This window comes from Plecotus auritus (genome assembly GCF_963455305.1).
Source record: "Plecotus auritus genome assembly, chromosome: 6".
Lineage (NCBI taxonomy): Eukaryota > Metazoa > Chordata > Mammalia > Chiroptera > Vespertilionidae > Plecotus > Plecotus auritus.
In genome coordinates this window covers 99,311,483-99,336,224 of record NC_137773.1, presented here as the reverse complement: position 1 = coordinate 99,336,224, position 24,742 = coordinate 99,311,483, and positions in this window count along the sequence as shown.

Here is a 24,742-nt window from a genome sequence, read left to right as displayed (position 1 = left end):
ATGACCTCCTGGTTCATAGGTCCACGCTTAACCACTGAGCCACACTTGCCAGGTGAGGCATCACTCCTGTATTGAGTGCTTGCTTCATGACAGGCATTTTTAAATTAATTTATTTTTTAAACATAAAATGAACACATGTAATACATACTATGGACTAGGCATCATCTTAGTGCTTCATATATATTAATTCATTTAATTATGTAATTGCCTTGTGGGTCTCATTTCACACAAAAAGGAAACTTAGGCCCAGGAAGGTTGATTTGCCCAAAAACACGCCCTAGGGCAGCCGTGGGCAAACTACGGCCCACGGGCCGGATCCCGCCCGTTCGGCTGTTCTATCCAGCCTGCGGAGCCAAAAGAGTGGAGGGTTCTCTTGCTCTCCCCTCCGCTCCTTTACTTTGAATTTATATTAGTTCACACAAACACTCCATCCATGCTTTTGTTCCGGCCCTCCGGTCCAGTTTAAGAACCCATTGTGGCCCTCGAGTCAAAAAGTTTGCCCACCCCTGCCCTAGGGTGACAGCAAAGAGTACATCCTTGTATAAGTGCCCCTCCTGGAGTACAGGGGAACTGTGACTTGCTTCCAACCAATAAAATACGGCAAAGGGATGGGATGCAACACCACGATTATGTTGTGTTCTCTAAGACTCTGTCTTAGGAGTCTGGATAAAGAGAGAGAGATGCTCTCCTGCATGACCCTGCCGTGTGGGAGAGCCACATGGGAGGATGCTGTGGGCCTCTAGGAGAGGAGGCCCTCAGTCCCACAGCCACAAGGAACTGAATTCTGCGATACCCAGCGAGCCTGGAAGAGAAACCCCAGCCTCTGATGAGATCGAAGCCCCAGCAACACCCAGGAAGGCTTGAGCAGAGGACCCAGCTAAGTGATGCAGAGTTTCTGACCCCTGGACACTGTGAGCTAATACATGTGTGTTGTTCTAACTTATTAGTTATGCGGCAATTGGTTCCGTGGCATTAGCAACCTAATACAATGCTTAAACTGACCTTTGAACCCATGCTTTACCTGTGTCTGTACTATCGCTTATATAGCTATGATTGCTTACAATTCTCACAGGAACTCTGGAGACCAGGTTCTATTTCCATCTCTGGCTAAGGAAACTGGGGTTCAGGAAGGTTAGTGGACCAAGGCCCTACCACTGCTAAGGGGCTCAGCTGGAATTCCGACATCTGTGGTCTCGCTGCCACAAAGTGCATTCACTGCTCTGGGCTGTGTATCTTCCTCCATCAGATTCACGGCTAGATCAACTCAGCTCTGAAGTCCTGCCAACTTTCCTCTTCTTCTTTTTTTCTCCTTTTGGTCAGTTGTCTTCTGGCTAACTTCCTCCCCAACTCCTCCTGTGCTTTTCTTTCAACCTTTTCAACCTCCTCTTTCTTTCCTTTCTCTGCCTTTCTCCCTCCTGTGGTCTCCTTGATGTCCCAACTCACCACTTTCATTCTGACCCTCATCACGTGCCTAATAATGGCCAGGTGAGGAGATGGACATGCAAGGTACAAGGCCTTTCCTTACAGCCCACATGTATTTCCCTGCTTCTTTCCTTATTCTGTAACTCTCACTAGGACTTACTTTGGGTGCCCTCACTGCTGGCCAGTAGTGTGGCTATTACATGTCCTAGGAATGATGTGGGAGGATGACTGACTTCATTGTGGTCCAGGAGCAGGCGGGACACCTGGCTGAAGAGCCAGTGTTATCCCCTTTGCTGGATTGCCTTTCAGAGATGTCCCACCAGCCTTCATCCCAGGCACCCCCCTCACATGGCAGCCCATCCCCACTCCCACAGGAGGGGGCCGGCCCCACCACCCCTTCCCTGCAGTTCCTCTCCACAATGACCATCTCACTCCAGCATACGACATCGCCTTAGCTAACTGCTTCCTAGGGGCTGATGGTTTAGGGCTGATGGCCTGGGGGAGAGCCAAGGAAGGGCTGCCCTGCCACTGACCCCCTCCATCTGGCCTCTCGGACAGAAGCTGTGAAGACAGGCCGTGAAGAAACAGTCTCTGGCACCTTCACCAGAATGTGGGAAACCATGCCAGGATTGCTTGTCCCCTGGCCAGGGGATGGGTAGCACAGCGCCTGGCAGCTTCCGAGTGCCCTTGTTATGATACAAAACAATGAAACCACTTTCAGCCCTGGATTCTTTGCCATGTACCTTCTGTATTCCCAGCCTGGACCTGCAAGAGAACATTTCAACCCATCCACAATGCCTGTGCTTGCACACACACAAACATGTACACATACACATATGTATACACACACATGCACACATGTGCATACATGTGCACACGCACACACACACACACACACACACACACATACACCCTTGCAGCCTCATTTGGCCTAGGAGCCAAACGCGTGTTCCCTTGCTGATATACACTGAGTGGCCAGATTATTATGATCTCTGAATGCATAATAATCTGGCTACTCACTCAGTATATATATTAGAGGCCCAGTGCATGAATTCATGCATGGGTGGGGTCCAGCTGCCAGGGGGAGGGGACATGGGTGGTTGGCCAGCCTGCCTGCTGGTTGAACTCCTGGTCGAGGGGACAATTTGCATATTAGCCTTTTATTATATAGGATATACACTGAGTGGCCAGATTATTATGCGTTCAGAGATCATAATAATTTGACCACTCAATGTATCTGTGTAACCTTGAGACACTTCCAGCTCCAATCTGGGGACCGTCCTTTGCACCGGAAGTTTAAGTGTCCTTAATTGATATGCTTTCCTGTGCCCTGAGGAATGTACAGGGTAAAAATACTGACCTCAACACAACGTTCTGACAGGGATCAGTTGCGATAGCACACGTGACTGTTTTCCTGGGTAGGAAGGGCTAAACAGATTAACTGCAGCCAAGAGTCCTGGCAGAGCCCCGGTTCTTTTGCTCTGTGTGTGAGTAGTGAGATGAGGGCCCAGGAGCTGCCACTTGCAGACTTGTTCTGTATCAGGACTTTTTTTAAAATATAGTTTTTTATTTATTTTTAGAGAGAGAGGAAGGGGGAGGAATAGAAACATCGATGAGAGCGGAACATCATCCGCTGCCCCCTGCATACCCCCTGCTGGGGATTGAGCCCACAACCCCAGACTGTGCCCTGACTGGGAACAAACCAGAGACCTCTTGGTACCTGTGCCGATGCTCAACTACTGAGCCACACCAGCCGGGCATGACTTTTTAGACAATACAGAAATATTTATTTTTCTTTTAGATCCCTGGGTGTTTGCTTGCATCTTTTATTGTCACTGTGGCTTGGCTGGGTGACCAGATGAGAGGAGGCAGCCATGATGAGGAGAACAGTGGAACAGGTGGCATTTTCCTCCTGCCTAGCGATGGATTTCCAGCAAGGGAGAGGGGACAGTTAGATCCCAAAGCTGGAGAAACTGGGCTGTCTGTATGTATCCAGGTCATTCTGCTTAGGCACCTAGGGTTCAGGTGTGGGCATCCCTCCCCACCCACCCACCTGGGTCGCTCTGACCATGTGCAGTTTCAGCACCCTTAAGGCTCAGGCACAGCAGGCATCTCCTATAGCAGCAAAGGGGGTGGGGGCACTGCCCCCAGGAGGCCTAAAACTTGACCCTGTGCACAGGCATAGTGCCGAAGGGATACTCAGGTGCTATAGGAAAGACTTTCAAGGGACACCAAGATGGGGTGGACCCTACAATCAGGGTCCAAGCACCATGGCCACTTGGGAATTATTGCTGCCAGGACCTGCTTGCTTATGCCCACAGGGGGTCAAGCCCAGACATTTAGTTATAGAATCTTTTTTAATCCATAGTGATCATCCCCAAAGGAAGAGAGGCTACCTTCCCTGTCTGAAGATTTGGGTCTGCTCCTTCCCGGATAACCTCATGAGGTTCTGGCCTATTATACCCTTGGTTTCTTATGATGCTAAAGGAGTCCAAACCCAGGCTCATAACTGATAGAATCCATCTTCAAATACATATGAAGAATCACTGGTATTCCCAAAACTGTCCACTCTGCAGGAAGCACGGGAGGTCATCATTCCTGACATGGAGGACACGTGGTACGAATTAGAGGATGCCCCTTTGGGCCAGAAAAATAACAAAGTGGTGACCCCAATTATAAAAAAGGACACCCTGTCTTTGCATTCAGCAATTAGAAAAAGAGCTCATGGTTTGGGGATTTCAGGCCCTACTTTGCATGCCATAGGTGAAAATTCTATTCCTTCCACAGGGAGCTCATGATCAAATTAGAGGAACAAGACAGACACAAGGGAACTCCTGGTTCCCCACTGCTTTAAAGGTTTGTATATGATGAGGGGCGGGTCACCCTGTGAGTCTTCCTGGGGGAGGCTGGAGGTTGAGGAGACCTGGAAGATTGGAAAGGACAGAACTGCATGTCTTTCCTGACATTCTTCCTTTCATCAGAGAGAAAACACCTCCACTCAAAATTTCAGAGATGCTAAATTGGTTCAAATCTATGATTCATAGAGCCCAGGATTCTATCTTCCATAGATAGCTATTTAGAAGGTGTATGAAATATCAAGGAAATTGAAATCCATGAAACTGACATCTGCAGATTAGGGTTCGAACTCGAACTCCTCCTAGGAATGGTGGCATGATGACATCTGATAATACTGATGTGATAATAATCAGAACCACTAGCATTTGTGGAGTACTTGCTATCTGCTTGGCGCTATGCTGGGCGCTTCGTGTGTAATATCTCATTTAGTGCCCAAGACACTCTTACAGGAATATGTTAGCTTTTCAATGTTACAAATAAAGAAACGACTCAGTGTAAATAATGATGAGAAAAAGAATCCTTATGTTGTGTTTACTATGTTCCAGGCACATTCCTAAACACTTCATACCAATTAATTACCTAACCCTCATAGTAACTGTATGAGGTAGTTGTACATCTTTTATTAAACTTCCCCCTTTTTGTTGATGAGGAAATGAAACCCAGAGAGATTAAAATCACTTGCCTAACATTAAAAAAAATGCTCAAGGTCCAGAGGCTGGCAAGTGAGAACCAGAATTCAAGCCCAGGTGGGCGTCTGAAGCCTGATTTTTCGTGCCCTCCTATGTGGCAGCGAGACTCCCAGAGTTCCAGGGAAGGAGCCCTAATAGCAGAGGCGTGAACACACCCCCTTGGGGATCTGGGAGTATTGCCTGAGGCAGCTAGCTGTCAGTGTGAAGTTTCTTTGGAGCTATCTGTGTTATTTTAAACTTTTTTGCCTGTAAAAATATAGTATTTTTAACACAAGAAGTAATGTTTTGATTTTTGGCGTTATTCTCAAAACTTTGAGGGGAAAAAAGGTGTTTCCGGAAGCCATGCTATGCTTACCTTGAGGTTTTGCTTTCCTCCTGGTCCTCAGCTTGGGGCTCCTGGGTTTACATGCATCCTGTTAGAAGAAAAATGGCTGAAATGGAATGAAGGTAAGTTTTGAAACCAGCCAGATCAAAGCTCAGATCCTGGCTCCATTTTGCTACCAGGCACTGTGACCTTGGGCAAGTCACTGCATTGCTCTGAGCGAAGGTTCTCTTCATCTGTAAGTCAGAGGTAAAGTGTGTGCGTGTAAGAGTGGCATTACACGGAGTGAGGCAAGGTGTCTGACGCTCGGGGGGAGCCCAGTAAGTGGCACAATGTCCCACTTGCCTACTGATGACTTGTCACAGCTTTATCACCTTGCAAGTACAGAAAGTCCCTCCATGTTGAGCAGGTCATATCTACACCCTCCTCCAACTGTGTTTGTTCTTGGTGGTGGTGGGGTGCTGCTCATTCTCCTGGAGGGGCATGCTTTATATTTCCCACAAGGCTGCTGCACCCTTGGGGACTGGGGCTTAGGAGGGAACCAGGGCTCACTGTTGTTCTCACTCACATGTGGATCATACTTGACTGAGAAAAGATTTTTCCTGTTGGCTGGTGGCTCTGATCAGAAGAAAGACCAGTTTGAAATGTATGGATCATCTACACTAATAAAAGAGTAACATGCAAATTGACCGTACCTTCGTGATGCCCACCAGCCAATCAGGCGTGAGTATGCAAATTAACCCAACAAAGATGGTGGGTTAATTTGCATAAACAGGCGCCACACCGTCCCAGCCGCTCTGGGCCTCTAGGTAATGTAGGAAAGCAGAAAGGCGGCTCCAGCCAGAGCAAAGGCAGTGCTGGCAGCCAGGGGAAGGAAGGCCCATTCTTGCACAAATCTTCATGCATCGGGCCTCTAGTAAACATATAATGTTCACATTATATCGAAACCTTCCCTTTAAATATATTCTAAGACCCTGTAAGTCTCTAACCATAGCTTAAGCAGAAAGGAGAATCAGCAGCCCAATGGGGTCAAAAAGAGCTCTGGTCCTTTCAGCAACTTTATGTTTGCAGAAAGTCAGTGAATTTTACTGGCCTCAGTCTCCTCGTTTGTAAAATAAAGCTAAAATGGCAAGCTGTGATCATTAAGAATGCTTTAGCACCCCAATTATGATGGCTATTATAAAAAAAAACAAACAAGACAATGCATTGGCGAGGATGTGGAGAAATTAGAACCCTTGTGCTCTGTTGGTGGGATTGTAAAATGGTGCAGCTGCTGGGGAAACAGTATGGCTTGTTCCTTGAAAAGTTTAACATAGAATTAGCAGATGATTCATCAACCCCACATCAAAGTGCACACCTCAAAGAACTGAAAGTAGCAATTTGAACCAATGTTTATACATCAATGTTCATAGCAGCATTAATCATCACAAGCCAACATTAACAGGTGAATGTATAAAGAAAAGGTGATATATACATACAATGAATATTATCCAACCTTCACAAATGAAATTCTGATGTACGCTACAACATCGATGACCCTTGAGACCATGCTAAATTTAATAAACCAGACACCAAAGAATAACTATTGTGTAATACCATTTATTTTAGGTACCTAGAATAGACAAATTCATAGAAACAAAACATAGAGTATTACTTGTCAGGAGTTGGTTAGAGGGGTGTGGTGAGGAATGGGTGTCAGTGTAAATAGATACACAGAGTTTCGGTTTGGAAAGATAAAAATTCTGGATAGCGGTGATGGTTACACAACAATGTGAATGTACTTAATGCTATGGAATTGTGCACTTAAACATGCTTAAAATCACAAATTTTATGTCGTGATTTTCCTGACAGGAAAAAAAATTAGAAGAAGACACCTACTAAGAAGGCCTCCTGATGGCTAACTGGGCAAAAAAACAACAACACAGAGTTTAGGAGCTATTTCTGTACAGGGGCATCTCATGCAAACTGCACTTCCAAGAAGCCTCAGAGCTAGACTGCCTGCCTGCCCTGTGTTTCTGCACGCTGAACCAGCCCTTATAAAGGAGCTCCTGGAGTCCTTGTTCAACCAGTAGGACTGAGGCTTGCCTATCCTATCAGAGCTGCACAGCTCTAACCAATCAGAGTGGCTCTATTGTGACCAATGAAGGAGCAGGGGTGGGGACTTCAGACGATATAAGCCAGCTCCTCTCTTTCTAGAATGTGCTTTCCACCCAACACTGGAAACTGAGTTCTTCATTTCCCCTGCTGGACACCAAACTCAAAGGTGCCTCGCAGGAGTAGAGCAGACTATGGCAGAGAGAGCTGCCTAGCTGAAGAGGGGTCTGAACCTGGGCTGCCTGATCCTGGGGCAGCCTCACAGCCATGCTGTATTACCACTGAGCTGTTGGTACCAAATAAAGTTTCCTTCTTCACTGCCCCCAAATTAGAGATGTCCATTGGTGTTTGAATTGGCACCCATCATCAGTTGATAATCTATATGTATAAAACCCTGATATGCAAATAGATCGAACTGCAGAATAACTGAACAAGCAAACAACTGGTTGCTATGACGTGCGCTGACCACCAGGGGGCACGTGCAGAACATAGCAGGCATTGTCTGTGGTGAGATGGTGGAGCAGGTGAGTGGGGGTGCCAGTCCATGGCGGGGAGCCAGTTGCTGTCATCCATGGTGGGGCACTGGTCACTGTCATCAGGGCAAGCCTCTGGAGGTTACTGAAAATTATTTGCTCCCACACACTGAGGTCCCACCGGGCGCTTGCACCCGCTGCTGGCACTGGCCCCACTCACACCCGCTGCCAGTGCCTGGCGCCAGTCCTGATCGCTCAGTGCCATCAGTGGGTGCAAGTGGCAGCTACCATCTGCAATTGCCCCTCAGGGCTTCTCCACCTCCCCCTGCTCCTGAGGGGCAATCAGGGCAGCAGCTGCGACTCACACCTGCTGACAGCTGGGCCTGCTCGCACCCGCTGCTGGCACCAGCCCCAATTGCTCTGCATTGTCAGTAGATGTGAGTGGGGCCAGTACTGTCAGAGCATGGGAGTGGCAGCAGCAGGAGTGGGACTGCTGGCAGACAGGGAACCAGGGGCCAGGGTGGGAGGGGCCAGGCAGGGGCACAAAGGATGGGCCAAGACCAGCCCCTGTGCCCACCACAGCCTTGTGGCCCACACTGCCTTTCAAGGTGCATGAATTCATGCACTGGGCCCCTAGTGTTATGCATATTTTAGCACAACAGAAGCAATTTAAAGCAATAATGCTTTAAAACTAAAACAAATATTTTCTATTTTCTTCCCTTTCTGTTCTTCACCAGAAGATTGGAAGTTAAATCCCCTCTTGCTTTTGAAGAAGCAGAATGAACAGCTTTAAGCTCAGTGGGACCCTGGACTTCATACGTCATCAGGAGAGTGGGAATAAGTTCCTGAAAACCCAAACTGAGGCCTGCTGGGTAATGACAGTACCCTGGAAACTGACCTTGGGCAACTGGCCCTCGGCCTGCTCCTGGTCATGCACTGCTGTGTCTAGTTACCTTCCTCTGGTGAGCCATCAGGTGGTAACAGTTTCTAGTAGCATTTGCAAGGCAAGTAAGGGATAACCACTCTGATGGGTGCAAAGGAAGCTTCTTCTGTCTGGCACTGGTGAACTCTTCACAGGATGCACAAGTGTCAACATCAGTCATAGCCCACAGTTTTAATATGTAGACTTTCGGGTATTCTCACCTCCATCTTTTAGTTCCTTTAATCAATCACTATCACCATTGAGATGGTTCTGCAAAGGCCCACTGAGGACAAATGGGAAGGAGAAAGAGGGTTTTGTAGAGGAGGTGACAGGAATGGGGTTTGTGAGGACAGACCGATGTGTGGAGAGAAGTGTGGGGAGCGGATCTTCCTTCTGGATTTTGCAGGCTTCAGAGTGGGGCATATGGAATGACTCTGTGTTTTAAGGTCTGTGGTCATCACTAGGCAGTGGAGAGAGTCTGGGGGATTGCCCTGCCCCAAGTCCCCAAGAAAACCCAGAGGCAGCAAGGTCCTGAGAGGCTCCCATGAGCCACCTGGAGACCATAACCCAGACTGTTGCAGACACTGGCTGCCCTTTCCCTCAGGGAACTGGATGGCCTCCCTTGGCAGCATGAACCTCCTCAGATGGCCCCTCAAGGGAGTGACTGTGGCCTGAGCTTGGCCTGAGACAGCTCATTCTCCTAATGAATGACCCTATATAGACACCTTCCCCTGCCTCAGGATGCTGCAGGTCATGCTAACAGCCCAAGCCAAAGGTCAGTGGGAGCATGGACTTCCAGTTGAGTGAGGTGGTTCCTGAATCAAACCTGCTGGAGATCTTTTGAGAGAGAAAGCATCGAAAGATGGCTGTGGGATAATGATTATGATAACAATGGCAATCACAATAACAAAAGCTAGCTCACACTTGTTGAAAGAATTAAATAAAAGTATATAGGAGATCTTGGCCCATAATAGTTATTCAATACATGTTAATTCATTCTCCCTTCCTTTCCTCTGTGAGGGAGCACACTAGATCAAAACATTTTCCTCTTCCTTGATACCCAGGTCCCTTCTTCTTTCCCTCCTCCCTTTCTCCTATGTCTGGGATCCTCTTCTCCCTTCTCTCCAGCCCCCACATGAAAAGTCTGCAGAGGCAATTGTACTTGTCAGTTGCTCCCTCCTCAAATCCCATGTGCCCAGCCTCTCCCATTTAAGCAGCTCCACTCCTGTTCATAAAGCCAAGAGAGTAGAGTTCATTATCCCATTCATCTTCACCAGGTTTTTCTTTGTTATTGGAAAAATATTTCTGTGTGGCACAAGAAAAAGCTCAAGGAAGAAAAATCCCAACCCTCAGAAACATGCTCTCCCACATTTCCACTTGGATTGATTGCCTACCACTGCCTGTGAGCTTTTGAACATCCAATTTCAAAACGGCAACATGAAAGAGTGAACATGAAATGAGCAGCTCGATTGTGCCCTCCATGCTGGGGGACATGTGTTCTTGAAGTGCAGGAGACAAAGGGGGTTTTTGTCTTTCCTGCCTACATTATCTTGGCTTTTGACACCAGCCTTTCTGGGGGCCCTGAGAATAAGGCGGGATTTAGAAAGTGGTTGCTAGGAGCTGGGCATTGTGCTAGGCACCCAGGGGTTTCCAGGAAGTAAAGGACTTGTTGCTTAAACAGGCAGTGAGCTCTCTAAGATCCAAGAACAATATACTTAGGGACCAAAACCAAGCAAAGCCCTGGCCAGTGTGGCTCAGTTGGTTGGGCATTGTCCTGGTGCACAGAAAGGTTGCCAGTTGGATTCCCAGTCCCAGCACATGCCTGGGTTGCAGGATCAATCCCCAGGAGTGCAGGAGGCAGCAGTTCAATGTCTCCTTCTCACATCTATCTTTCTCTCCCTCTCTCTTCCTCTCTCTCTAAAAATCAATAAAAATAATCTTTTAAAAAAACTTATTTAAAATAAAAAATTTTAAATGCAAAAAAAATTATATCTAAATCTTAATGGCATAGAGATTATGATGGTCACTGGAGTGTGACTTCGGGTGACAGTCAAGGACTGTAGAATAAGAGGTACGAGGGCTTACAGGCAAGGAAATGTACCTAAAATTTAGCATGGATAAACCTGAACTCAGTCCCTTCCATGGAAACGTTCTCCTTATTATGTAACAATCCCTGTTTCTAAAGGGAAATGGCTTTTTATTTAGCCACTTAGCCGGAAACCCAATTTCTCCTTTCACCTCAGCCCAAGCCACTAGTTGCCATGTCCTACTGATTCTCTGTCTTAAACATCTCTAAAAGTGGACTACTCTGTCTAATTCCCCAGCCCCAGCTCTGTCCAGGCTTTTATCACTTTAACCCAAATAACTGAAAAAAATATATACTAATGGATCTCTTGGCCCCGCCTTACCCACCTCATATTTCTTATTAAAGATTCCCATTTTCTCTAAGTTAATAACCAAACTTTTAAAGTGACTTACAAGGGCCTTCATGATCTGGCCCCTACCTACATCTTAACAATCATGTCTTTAAAAAAATTATTTGTATATTTTAGACAGAGAGAGAGAGAGAGAGAGAGAGAGAGAGAGAGAGAGAGTAACACTGACTTTTTGCTCCACGTATCTATATCTATATCTATATCTATATATCTATATCTATATCTATATCTATAAAATTGAGAAATATGCTAATTAACCGGGATGCCATAATGGGTTGACTGGACAGGAGGAGGTTGCACACACAGTGTCGGGGGTGGGGTGGCAGGGGCCTCCGTGCACCTGCACTGGGGGAGGGCTTGATCAGCAGCGGCCATGGCTGCTTCAAGGGCTAGAGAGGGAGGCAGGGCCAGACCAGCGACTCGAAGGTGGGTGGCGCCAAGCGATTTTGAATCACGTGCTGGGCTCCTAGTTTATTAATAAATACGAATGTGTCCACATAAAGAAAAGAGCAGTGGTCATGTCTTGGAAGAAAGAGATGAGTGAAGCAGGTGGACTTCCTCCAGGGGTACTGGCTATATAACACTTACTTCCTCACTGGAGCCCTGGAAAAATAGATCATAGCCTCTCCCTTTCTAGGACACCTTTGTCCAGCTCTGGGTGATGTGCACCTGCCTGCAAACCTTCCAGAAAGAAATTCACATACAGATTCCCTGCTGTGGTCCTTTCTTTCTTTTTTTTATTCAGGTTATTATAATTGTTTTTCCAATTAACTGCTGTTACATTCCCCCCTCCTCCTTGAAAGATTTGATAATTCTGAGAGTGCCCACTGTGGCCCACTGAGGGTTCCCTCACCCAAAGCCTTTTTCCATACGCAGCTACCAGTCCTGTAGCCACCTTTCCTCTCCCAACTCTGGTTGTCTGGGAGGCCCTCTGCCCTTTCCTCTGCTATGTTAGCCTTGATTCTTCAGCACAGGTGTCTCCCTGAATTCCTTTCGTTGATTCAACACACATTTATGGAATACCGCCAGTGTGTGGAGCACTAGGGATATAAAGATAAATTAGACTTGGTCTCTGCCCTTGAAGATCTAACCATCTGGTGGGTGTGTAGACCTGGGTCAGATATTTATAAACAAGGGTGTGGAGTGTTCTGGCACAACATGGAGAAACACTTGGAACACTTGGGAGTATAGGAGGACTGGGGTGACAGCAACTCACTCTGCCTGGGGGTCTAGAAGATATCACAAAAGATGACTTTTGAGCAGGATCTTCAATAGTCTGATTCCTTTCTGGTTTTGACTCCAGAGCATGCTTTGGCCCTGCCAATCTATAAACATATTTCCTAACCTCTGGATCTTCAATAGGTTCCTCCACAAGACAATTCTGTCTCTTTCTGTTAATTTCAGAGACTTCATACATCTTAGTTCTTTTTTCACTTTATTTCTCCCTGTGACACATCACTCTTCTCTAGAGACATAAGCCTGACATTTGAGAACTTATGAGTTTTCTCCTGGGTGTTCACTCACCAGTTGGGTATGTGGCCATCTCCTCTACACTTCATTTGCCTTCATTATCCACTCTCTGAGGACGTGAGCAACAAAGTAGACATGGAGTGTGTTTTGCCATTTGCAGATGAACCACATAAAGTTCCAAATGTCAATCACTCTCCCAGTCTTCTGGATCACTAAGAAATTCATGACTCTGACCCTTGCACTCCTGGATGGACATCCTGCTACTGATGGACTTGAAGACTAGAGAAGATCCCTTCCATTTACTTGTCCCCACCAAGTGGGCTCTGGAAATTAGGGGGGAATGAGGTCATTTTTTCCATCTACTCCTGAGTGATAATCCTATCTAATAAAAGAGTAATATGCAAATTAACATCACTCTGCTACACCCACAAGCCACGCCCACCAGCCAATCAGGAGTGAGAATGCAAATTAACCAAACCAAGATGGCTGCAGCCACGGAGAGAGCAGGAGGGAGGCTTGGGTTTCCCTGGCAATGGAGGAAGCCAAGTTTTCTGCACACCCTGGCTGGCCCAGGCCTCCGCTTAAGGCTACAAAGTTTCAATTATAGAAGATAAATAAATCCCAGCAGAAATGGCTGCCACCACAGAGTGAGCAGAAGGCTTGGCTCCACTCCAGGCTACAAAATTTCAATTGTAGAAGATAAATAAATCCCAGATACCAGGGCCTCTGCTTGGGTTGCCAGGGGGCGTGGCAGGCCTGCAAACCACCACAGGCCCCTCGCCCAGGCTGCCCCACACCCCAAGGGAACCCCCACCCTGATCTGGAACACCCTTCAGGGGAAACCAGCTGGCCCCCACCCATGCACCAGGCCCCTATCCTATCTAATAAAAGAGTAATATGCAGATTGACCATCACTCCAACACACAAGATGGCTGCCCCCATGTCATCAAAGATCCTGCCCCCATGTGGACATAAGATGGCCACCACAAGATGGACAGCAGGGGAGGGCAGTTGGGAGGGACCAGGCCTGCAAGGGAGGGCAGTTGGGGGTGATCAAGCCTGCAGGGGAGGGCGGTTAGGGGTGACCAGGCCAGCAGAGGAGGGAAGTTGGGTGCAAACAAGCTGGCAGGGGAGCAGTTAGACATCAGTCTGGATGGCAGGAGTGATCAGAGTGGTTAGGGGGTGATCAAGCTGGCAGGCAGAAGTGGTTAGAGGCAATCAGGAAGGCAGGCAGGTGAGCAGTTGGGAGCCAGCAGTCCTGGATTGTGAGAGGGATCCCAGATTGGAGAAGGTGCAGGCTGGGCTGAGGGACACCCCTCCCATGCACGATTTTCGTGCACCGGGCCTCTAGTTTTTAATGATGGAAGATGTAACATCTGGTGTGAGAAGCAACTAGGTTAGGCTTCTGCTTTCATGAGGCTTCTGTGGGAGGCATTTTTGGAGAACAGATTCTCTGGGGTATTGAGAACCTTACCCAAAAGGACATGAGTCAACATGCCTGTCCCAGCCATGGGGAAGGAGGGTCTTGGAAGAAGAGAGTTGACACAGTGAATCTTGATCTCATAAAATCAAAATCTGTCTGGGAATTTAAATAGGACCCATCAAATGGGGCCCAACTAGAATTGATATAATTGAGTGTGAAGTTCTAGGAGCTCCTTGGAGCTTGCTGAGAAGTCTGTAAGTCCCAACTCACCTTGCCTGGGGCAGGTGGAACCACCAAAGGCATTGCCTCTATTCTTTTCAGAGTATCCAGATGTCCCAGGAGTCAGGCAAAGGTTTAGGTCCTTTCTGTGGAGGATGCTGAAGGCTGGCTCCCTATCCCTCTGGCAGAAAGTCCCCTGGTTAGCTATGGCAGGCTGGTGACCTGCAGACCACAGCTCCATACAGATCAGTGTACCCAGGAAGGTGATATATTTTATTCCTCTACTTGATACAAGTCAGGGAGCTTGGGAGCAAGATAGGGGCATGTCCATGGAAGGAGAAAGGAAGTGCTATAATTCTGGGAAGATCCATGCACCCTGAGGCATGGGCTCCTCTGCAGGCCCAGGCCAATGGGGACATTGGATCCTTGAAGAGAAAAGCTCAGAGCTGTACCCTGCTGAGGAATGGATATAAAAAAGAAGTTAAGAGAAGAACTTTTAACAACAAAGAAAATCCTGTTTCTGGTGGCAAAAACACAGGTCTGGAAGTGAGGAGATATGTAACCCAGCTTGGTCCGACCTCTAAGGGACCATGGCTTTGATTGAGTTTCTTGGTGCCTCTGAGCCCTGTTTCTCTTTCAGTGGGGACAGAGAGAGCCAGCCCATCCAAATGACAGGTAGATAAAACCTGCTGCTCCAGTCATCCCAGCTCTCCCTGGGGATCTGATAACGGACTTCTCAGCCACTGGGCAGAGGGCCCAAAGCAATGCTGTTCAATAGAAGTGTGTCAGCTACAAATGCAAGCCACAACTTAAAATGTAAAAAATAAAAAGTGAGGTGTATTTTAATAATGCATTTTATTCAATACTATATATCCAGAATACCAGTTCAATATGCAAAAGATATAGAAATGTGTTGATGAGATAGTCCACATCTTTTTTTTTTTTTTTTCATACTTGATCTTTGAAATCTGGTGTGTCTTTCACATACAGCAAATCTCAACATGGACATTTCAGGAACTCTAGAGCCACGTGTGGCTACTGTGCTGGATGACAGGCCTGGGGGGTGCATTCAAGGCTGTAGAGTAGCTTGCTTAGTTGAGCCAAATGGCCAACCCTTATAGTTCCTCTCCCACTTCAGTTGAAGCAGGCTTCCTGGAGGGCGATGCTTTCACTGAGTTTGAAGTTAGTAGGCAGGGATCAGAGATGAATGGAGAGAATCCAGGAGGACAACACCAGGAGGGAGGATGGCAAGGAGAAAGGCAGAGAGGTGGTAGAGAGCGTGGGGGAAGCCCTCACTGCGTTCACAGCCTCAGGTCCACGTCCACCCCGCTCAGGGCTCACACAACCATTTGCACTTGTTTGTGTTATGCATGTTTTCTTGTTCTCACCCTAACCAAATGCATCCGACCCATTCAGCCCTGTTTCTGGTTCAGCCCTTGATTGTAGAGCAGAGTGGGTTCACGGTGAGCCCTCTGCTTCCCTATCCATGCCTCATTCTCTCCCTTCATAGAATAAAGTTAATCATCTCCATTGCTGGCCAACCTGCCTCCAAGGAAGAGTGCAGAAATGCGGGGGAGTTAACATGTGTGAAAAGTGCTTGAAGCATCGGAGAACAAGGAGCTTCCATACACAGCATTTAATTATTCATTTGGTTTTTCAAATCCAGACACTACCTTGAAAAGGTCTTTGGCACTAGGGCTCCCACAGGCCCAAGGAATTGACCTTAATAGCAACACGCCTTGTTCTCATGACACGTGTATGTGCTCTATCAGGGGGATGTCTGCAGTGTAAACAGGACGTCTGAGGGAGGCGCCGCGCTGATTCTGTCTCCAGCGTCTGTCTGTTGGGCACTTGGTTTGCTGTAATATCCAAGCGCTTTCCTCCCTTATAACAGAAACAGCCTGTGACCTTTAAGATCCCAGCCTCCTGGGAGAACAGTACCTGTTTCCTTGAAAACCGGAGCCATTGCCTCCTTTATAAATAGCATTTCAGAGAGTTGACATGGTTTGTTCATAACAATTATATTTCTGACCCAAAAGCTTAATTGAATTTTTGTTTAGTAACTTGTCTTTTCACCCAAGGATGCCACCAGCTTCTGGGAAAAAGCCAGCAAGACTGTGATGGAAGCAGAGAGGCACAGGGGGTACGAATTCATTATAGAAGAGGGCAGCAGGGTCCTGGGGAGTGGGACATAAATGCACCCCGTCTTTTTTATTTCCAGAAAACTGGTGTGAACCTCCTTTGGCGTGCCCTCTTTTACCCACACAAATACTTGATCCTCCCTCATTCGTTTCTTTACTGGGGGAAATGGCCCTTTTGGGTAAAACTGAAGAAGGGCCTTGCTGCCCAGTCTTAGGAGGCAGGATCCCTGGCCCCTCCTGGGAGGTCACCAGCTTCAGGAGATGCCAGCTCTCTGATTGAGAGACTGGCGGAGGCTCAGCTACCTGAGGGCCGGTGCTCTCCTGATGCCTGACATTGCAACTGTAACCTGTGAGATGTGGTTGAGACACAGATGGGCTTCCGCAACCATCTGCGTGAGCACACGAGCGGGCAGCTACACAGCACTTCCTCTAGGAGTCCCAACTCACAAAACACATTTGTGTCGGTTCATCATCACTGCCATCCTACATGCTCTCACCCCCATTTCACAGATAAGGACACAGAAGTTACAAAGATTTAGGGAAATGGCCCAAGTCCCCTGGTTACCTGGCAGTTTCCCCGGAATGGCAGACACAGTCTGAACACCTAAAGGAGCTATTTGGAAATTGATCCAGGGAAAGCTACTTCCAAGGTGGGAAGTGGGCACAGGGAATCGTGTGAACGACACCCAGATCTGGAATCCAGGTCTTTCCACGAAGAAGCCAGTGAGCTCTGCATTCTTATACGCACCTGTGGATTCTCACACATGCTTAGACATACACACAGAGGCACACACACAGTTTACTCATGCGTGTAATTGTAGTTTGGGCATCTCGGTGCTGCTGTCAGGATGCCCACACACAAAGCTGTGGGTAGGACCTAGTGCTAGAAAACAGACCAAGGTGGTTCCTGAGCAGCTCAGGCTGGGCTTCGGTGTCTTCCCTCGGGGGTATCCAGGAGCTGTCCTAAGGTCTCGGGGTGGCCTACCGAAGCCCCTTTCAGTTGATAAAGATTCAGGCTGAAAGTGGTTATGGTCTGAGCTTGGCAGCTGGTAAGCGCATGAGCTGGGCAGGCTGGGTCTCTGCCTGGGAAACCCCACTAGAAGAAAGGCCACCTCTTGCACACCTGTGGGAAGTAGCTTTAGGATTAGTGAAAAAGTGGTAACTTTACACATTAGCAAGTGGACATAGAAGGTAATGACCCGAAGGAGGACCATGTGGAGAGGTGTGTGAGGGTTAGTAGAGGCCTGCTGAATGACTGGAAGGCAGATCTTGGACAGGGCCTGATGGTGCATCCCCAGACCTCTGACCATGAAACTGGTCAGAAGCTGATGCCACACCAGGCCCTGAGGGGCTGAAATGGGTGCCGGGGCTGGGCCAGGGATCTGGGGATTCTTATGCCCTTTATGTTTTCTTTGAGGCTGTGGAATTTAACCATGCTTCCAGTATGTCTTCTGTGCATGTTTATCTCTTGTTCCTGAAAGAGAGCTTGGGGTTCCCAGGAAGCCCATTTGTTGGACTTCCACTAAAGAGCTGAGAAATGGCCTCGGCGCTCCAGTCCCCCAAGAGCAACCTGGTTAGCAGAATGGCGAGCCTGGGAGCAGAAGTTAGCCCCGACAGCCAGTTACATCATTCATCTTCCAGATCCTGGAAGGCATCCCCAAAGCAGAGCAAACATCATTCCTTTCTGGCACTGCTGGAAAAGAAAGCTGGAGAGGCCAAGGGAGTTTCTCCAGACACATAAGTCAGTAAACGGAAAGCAGCCTCGGGCCGACCTTTGCCAAGAAAGGGGGAGAAACTCCAAAGCCACCAGACAAGGATGCCCAGCCCTTTGCATCGCCAGCTCCAGGAAACCTGACCTCCCTGCATGACAGTGACACTGGGACCCCGTGCCCTGAAACACATTGCCTCCTTCCTATCAGAGCTGGTGCTGGGCATGGGGACCCGAGAGGGAAACTTTGCAAATGAGATCCTCCCATAAACCCAGAAGACAGGGACCCTCGCGCTGCACACCCATTCCCTTTCACACTGCATTTAGCCAATTCATTGTCCTCAGGACAGAAGTGCCTCATCTTTTCAGTATATTCCCAACCAAGGCAGAAACCTCAGCAAGACTTAAACCCTAGCCCCTAATGCATTCTCCTGCAGGTGTTTCTAAGTGAGGAAGGGTGCACATGAGGGCTTGTTTAACAGAGATAACAGTTATATGTGCCCCATAAATAGAAACTGTGGAAAGGCTGCTGACAGGTACCCACAAGTTTGAGAAACATCCTAGTTAGACACAATTTTGCCCACCTACCATCTATTTCCTCTATTTTTCCTCCCTGGTTCCTGTTACCAGAATGGGGAAGGCAGGATGGGAGAGACACCGTGTCACTTCTACCTGTCACCAGAGGGCTGTCCCCATGCTGCTGCCCCATGTGTCCAGGCGGCTGGCAGCAGGAGGGCCCCAATTCCCATCTCCCCTCTGCCCCTCAGCAGCATCATATGTGGTCCTTCTTGACACTGACCTCTGAACTCCAGAGCCACACTGCTGGTTTTTATTCCGAGGCAGTGCCACTTCCTGCCTTTGTGGCCTTGGACAAACTATTGAAGTTCTCTGTGCTTCAGCCTCCTCGCTGTAACCTGGAGCCAGAACTTCGTGGCAGGACAGTTGCAGAGTGCGGGTACACAGTATGGGCTGTTTATGTAATAAGTAAATACTAGTATGTGCTGCTCTGGCTCAGTGCATCTTGCCCAATGGGATCCTGGCCACTGCTTCCTCCTCCGGACACTTGCTCCCATTTCCCAGGTAGACTTTCTTCTGGTCTTCAGGCTTTAAAAGGCTCACGGGCCGGGTTCTCTGGGGCTCCAGTAGTTAACATGTCTCGACTTCCTTGGCCAGCACCTTTGTTCAGGTGTAAAGCCCCTTGGTCCCCTCTCGTCTCTCTCTTCCACCTTGCTTCACCCCTGCTGATGAGAGTTCACCTTGCTGCCTTCCTCTCTGCTTTTGACTCTGGGGCTCTCTCCTCTGCCCTTTGTGCCCAAGTGATTCTTGGCAAATTGCTTGTTGAGACCTCATGTGCCCATGTACACAATGATTTTTCTTCATTGACCTGGATTTTGCTCTTTGTCCTGACCTGGATGTGTGCTCTGCCTGCACAAGAAGGTCCCCGGCACCTGAAGACCCATTGGGTTGCCGATCCATGGTCTCCCTGGTCACATCATCTTAGCCTTTGTCCCCACCCACCCCCAGGTGGTCTCACCCCCATCCCACAGCATGCTAGCCAAGCACACAATCATCAAAGATGCACACAGATGAGGTTATGGTGGAAGCACTTGGTAGTATCTGGTATAAGATTTGTTTGAAAGGCATCATTGTCCCTGTGAGGATCATCGGAGAAGGCTGGGCACCAGAGGTTTGACTGCTCTCTGCCTCCTCTTCATAAAATGTCCCATTAATTAAGCAGAGTAGCATGGGCTACAGCCCTGGCCACATTATTCGTCTTTTCATTTTGTAACTACATGGCAGTGTCTTCAGTGCAGGAGCCCTGGAATTATGCACTGGGCCCAAATATTTCAAGACCCAACAGCAACAAATATGCAATTACATAGTTCAGTGGTGCAGGGCCATGGCAAGGCAGGGTGGGCGGGAGGGACCACTCCAGCTCTTGGAAAGTTCCTTTGGAAGGAAATGGTAGGGCCTGAAATTGAGTGCCTTCCAAGCCAGCATGAAGCTCTGCCCGTCCTCTGGCCTGAGAGTAGTTCATCCATCCAGATCCTTCAGGACCAGAGGGGTGCAGGGAGGAGAGAAGCGGCCCACCCCCTATGCAGGGGCACCTGCTGGAGTCCTCACCGTGATCCGCAGGGAGAGAGAAGTTGGTGCACCACTTAGGTTCCTGCGTGTAACTTCGGGGAAGTTCCTCATCATTTCTGCACCAGGACTTTCTCATCAGCAGCAAATGAAGACACTTGCATCAAAGTTTGTTCAGAGGATGAGATGAGATAAGCCAAATAAAAAGGTCATTTTCTATTGTGATCCCTACCTGACAGATGAGGAAATTATGGTCAGAGAGGTTAAGGAACTTGTCCCAGGACACACAGCTAATAAGTGATGTTAGTCAGGATTCCAGTCCCTAGTGTGTCTGGTCCATTATTTCTTACCCCTAAACTTTGTGGCAAGGGGATGGCAAAGTTAGTGGCACAGCCTGGTAATAATGGTGGCTGCTATGGTTTAGGAAAGGAAACATGCTGTGCCCTATTCTATTTGCAAAGAATTGAAGGGACTGGAGGGACATCCCCAGGACACCTTGCAAAAGTTATGAGGTCTTCCTCTCCTGTGATTGCCTCTGCACCTCAAGCATCATGAGAGCCAAAACACACAGCACTCAGACTAGCCTTTCCTGAGGGCTCTGAGAGAGCTGCAGTGCATGTGTGCATACGCATGTGTGTGAGGGACAGTGTATGTGTAAGTGTATGCTAATGTATGCGTCAGTGTGTCTGAGTGTGTATGAGTATGTGCATGTGTGTGAGACTGAACGTACATGTGAGTGTATGTGTGTGTGTGCACTTGTGTGAGTGTGTACATGTGAGTACATGTGAATGTGTATGAGAGTGTGTATATGTGTAAGCATCCGTCTGAGTGTGTGCGAATGTGTGTGAGAGTATGTGTGTGTGTTGTTGAAGGGGTGTCTGATGGGTCCAGGAAGGAATCACAGAGCCAGAGGTTTCCATGGTAGCTGAGATCCCTGATGGTTCTTAAATAATTAACCAGCCAGAGCTTTTAAATACATTTCAAAACAAATACTCATTTCCCTTTAATGCGGAGCTGATTTCCCCTTTTACGCACTGCCTGAGGCTACACAAGCAACTGTAATTCTCACTCTGATGAGGTGGCAGCATCTTGGGTTGTCATGGAAAACAGCTACTGTTGTCAGGGGCTAGCCCAGGGCTTCACCTGTCCGGAAGCAGGGAGACAGGCCAGAGGAAGGAAGTCCTTCTTCTGCTCCACTTTCGTGGCTATTGGGGTGTCTACGGAGCCCGGCAGCTTCTCTCTGCACTTGAGTTCATGTGCTGACAGATCTCAGAGATTGGCTCCTGGCGCACAGCCTCTCAGATCACTTGGATTCCTGGTGAGAGCTTACCCTGACCAGGCAAGTGGACACCATCTCCCCTCACTCTCCTGCCCCATCTGTCTATATCCACACCCCACCCACGTGCTGCCCCATGTAGCTGCTACCTGACATCCATGCCCCCGTCTGCCTCCCACAGCTGCTGTATGTGTGCGGGGGGAACGAAGAGAACGGGAGTCCTAAATATTTTGAGTTTTGCTTGGTCGGAGCCTGATGATTGACTTTTTTTACCTCATTGTCATTGGGGTCAGTGGACGACTTTGGGGAGTCTCACAACCAGTGTGAGGAGCATGGCCCACTTGCCAGGACGCTGACCTCTGGTGAAGTGACCTGGTGGTAAGGCCGCCTCTTAGGGCACATCTGAGTTGTCCTCACCATCCCTGACAGGATGCTCAACCAACAGATGTCCTGGGCCACATGTCAATGAAAACAACAAAAATGCCGCAGTCAGTGTTTGTTGAGCACTCACTCTGTCCAGAGCTCCGGGTGGGTGCTTCACCTGCATTAACGTGGGCACTGTTCACAGAGACCCAGTGAGCAGCTCCTATGGTTAGCCCAGGCAGCGGGATAGGGGAGGTCGCAGGGGGTGGGGGGCAGGCAGGCCCAGAGGAGCTCCTTAGCTTGCCTGAGGTCACAGTCAGCCTGTGGTGGAAGCAGGACTGAAACCTAGAACTGGTTTACCAGTGCTTTTAGCCAATGTGCTTGCCTGTGTGAGCAGGGCCCAGCTTGGGGAAAAGGCACCCCATTTAGTCTCTAAGGAAGAAGCTGATAGGATGTGGGTGAGACCCCAAAATCCCATGAGAGGGCACAGCCTTGGGCTTGGAGAGGAACCTGAGCTGACAGCCCAGGGGCACAGCAGGAGGACACTCAGAGTAGGCAGCTGGAGGGCAAGCCCCAGCAGGATGGGCAGGGAGGACACAGAACCTTGGGGTGTCTCTCAGCAAAGGATGATGGGAAGAAGGGGTGGGCACTTGGGGTTCCTGAGCATCTGCCTTTTCACACCTCTGGAGTGAGGAGTCCTAGTGGCTGCTGCTAATGATGCTCTCAGACCGTCCTCTTAGCAAGTGATCCCTCCTCTGTTTGCTCTGGGCCTACAGGTGAGGAACACCATTGACCTGAGCTGAAGAGGGAGGAATGGAGGTGACAGGCACTGGCAAAACAGCTGCTGCTCTCCCAGTCGGCCCACTCTCCAGTCACTGAAGGGCTCACTGCTTCCCTTGCTCTCTCCTCGTTCTTCACTCCTCTCCTGCCTTTTTCATTATTGATTCACTCATGCACTCATTCAGCAGACATTTGTTAAGTTCCAGGCAAGAGAAGTGCAGATGTGAAAGCCATAGCCTCTGCCCTCAAGGGGCTTACAGAGTAAGGCACTAAAAGGTCAGAGGAGCCACGTGGTGTGGCCAGTCCTGGGGCCTAGGAGAGCAGAAAGAAGGGACTGGGGACGGCAACTGTGTGGGACATGAAAGGAAGCACAGGAGTTGGCCACTCCTCTGTGGAGGGAGGAAAGGAATGAGCTGCCTGAGACCTGCCTCCTGGCCTTCCTCTTGCTCACTGCCTCTGTCCAAGGGCACAGCCAGCCTTCCACTGAGGCTCAGTTCCTATGCATCAGGACTCAGCGTTGCCCTCCCGAGAGCATCTTTCTCCCCACTTGTCCACTGTCCAGCATACTGGGCATTCTTTGTTCACTTCGGAAAGTTCTGAGGCCTGGGGATCAGCACCCACATCTCACAAGCTGGCCTGGCCCAGGATCCTTTTTAACCTCTAACCATGACTCTGAGGATGGTGTGGTTGGCCACAATTGCTCCAAAGCTGAGGCCATGGCTTTTTCCCTGTAGAGCATACATGTTAGTTGGGGAAATAAGCAGGTAAGAGCCAGCAAATAGTCTCAAGGTAAATAAGCACAATCCAGGCTACCTGGCCCTCTTAAGGGATCAGTTAAAGAGCTTTTCTGAAAAGCCAGGAAAAAGATCTCAAATAAATAAATAAATAAATAAATAAATAAATAAATAAAGTTGTATAAACTAATATATTAATATTAGATAAAATCTACTCCAGAGCAAAGAAAATCACTAGACAAAGAGGCACATTATCTACTGATAAAGGGATCAACCCATACTTAACTCATAAAGACATAATAATTCTAAATGTATGTGCACCACACAATAGAGCCACACATACATGAAGCAAGAACTTGACAGAGAAGAAAGGAGAAATAGACAATATGCAATCATAGTGGGAGACTTCACCACCCCACTCTCAACAATTGGTAGAACTACTCCATAGAATACCAAGAAGGATATGGAATACATTAACACCATAACCAATCAACAGGATGTCATTGGCATATAATGACAGTAGCAGGATACAGTATATTTTTCAAGTGCCCATAGAACATTAAACATTATATCCTGGACCACTAAAACAAACAAAACAAGCAAAAGAACTCACATTTAAAGGACTAAAATCACAAAAGATGTTTAACATCATTAGCCATTAGGGAAATGTAAATTAAAACCACATGAGATAGCACCATATACCTATCAAAATGACTACAATAAACAATAGTGCCAACACCGAATGCTGGTGATAATGCAGAAACTGCATTACTCCCTTAGTGCTGGTGAGAATATAAAATTGTGCAGCCACTCCAGAAAAGTTTGGCAGTTTCCTGCAAAGTTAAACATGCACTTATCATACAACCCAGAAATTGCCCTCCTGGGCATTCATCCCCTAAAATGCAAAACTTATGTTTACACAAACACCTATACATAAATGTTTATAGCAGCTCTATTCATAATAGCCCCAAACTGGAACCTCCCAAAATGTTTTCCAATGAGTGACTATATAATCTGTGCATATCCCTCCCATGGAATACTACTCAGCAATAAAAAAGAACTAACTACTGATACAGGCCACAAATTGAATAGATCTCAAGGAAATTATGCTGAATTAATAAAACCAATCTCAAAAGTTGACAGACTATATATATGATTCTGGTGTTGCAAAATCCCTTAGGAAAAATACTGGAAAATATTGCTATATGTGTGCCAATCATTGATTATGCCCAGCTTCATATATAGACCCTGGTTCTAAAGCAGATGGCATCCACCGTTCCAGCACGCCACCTCATGTCTCGCCCTTCTGCCACTTTCTATTGTTATCGGGGAC